The 1,044-nt window shown below is 43.5% G+C and overlaps 1 non-coding gene across 1 annotated transcript; it reads left to right on the top strand.

Annotated features, from left to right (window-relative positions):
- The first annotated feature begins 350 nt into the window (after window positions 1-350).
- TRNAG-UCC lies at window positions 351-422 on the top strand. Its single transcript has one exon. It is a non-coding gene; the product is annotated as a tRNA-Gly (tRNA).
- Window positions 423-1,044: the final 622 nt, after the last annotated feature.

The following is a 1,044-nucleotide window of genomic DNA, read 5'->3' as shown; positions in this document are numbered from 1 at the left end:
CAAATCGGCCTATGGAAGCTAAGGTTCAAACTCAAATTCAGATTTGAACCCTAAGGTTTGGACCCAAGGCTAATGTCTACTAGTTTCAATATGATAGAAGCTACTTCTTCTGAATGTTAAGAATGGGTCTTCACTGTGTCTTATTTACAGACTATTCATTAGAAGACCAGTGGATGTTGAAATCTTTTATGTAAGCGTTTGTAGTCCAACGGTTAGGATAATTGCTTTCTAAGCAATAAATCCGGGTTCGACTTCTGGCAAACACAAATATATATCAATGTGATGATAGGAGCTACTTCTTCTAACTGTATTCATTAGAAGACCAGTGGAGCTTGTACTCTTTTATGCAAGCGTTTGTAGTCCAACGGTTAGGATAATTGCCTTCCAAGCAATAGACCCGGGTTCGACTCCCGGCAAATGCAAATATATATCAATGTGATGATAAGAGCTACTTCTTCTAAATGTATTCTCATTAGAAGACCCGTGGATGTTGAAATCTTTTATGCAAGCGTTTGTAGTCCAACGGTGAGTATAATTGCGTTCCAAGCAATAGACTCGGGTTTGACTCTTGGCAAACGCAAATATATATCAATGCGATGTGAGTTGCTTATCTTAAATGATAACCATGGTTCCTCATCGGACTATTCAATTGAAGACCGGTACCTAACCCAGCACCATGGGCACACGGTTTATAGAAGAGAGAAAAAGTAATCAGAAAACTGTGATGAACCGAGTGAAGAAGGGATCCATCAGATCCGATCAAGGTCGATCTCATTCCATAACCCAGCACCAAGCTTGCAGCCTCGTCCCAAATACCCACGTGGCCAGAGAACAAACTCGAGAGCTACAGCTTGAAACTAAAAGACCGCGATTCAACCCAAGGGCTATATATTGCCCGAAACCAAAAGATTGCGCCCCAACGCAAGGCCCAAATCCATCACCTCGGCATGGACTTGCACTCAGCTCAGCATCAGTCCGCGACCCGCACGCTTGCAGCGGCTCGCATGCCTCGACCTAACCTGCGACACATCTCTTTCCCATGAC

This window comes from Cucurbita moschata, unplaced genomic scaffold (assembly GCF_002738365.1).
Source record: "Cucurbita moschata cultivar Rifu unplaced genomic scaffold, Cmos_1.0 Cmo_Scf00243, whole genome shotgun sequence".
Lineage (NCBI taxonomy): Eukaryota > Viridiplantae > Streptophyta > Magnoliopsida > Cucurbitales > Cucurbitaceae > Cucurbita > Cucurbita moschata.
The sequence above is the reverse complement of the archived record's forward strand: the minus strand, read 5'-3'. Positions and strand labels throughout refer to the sequence as shown.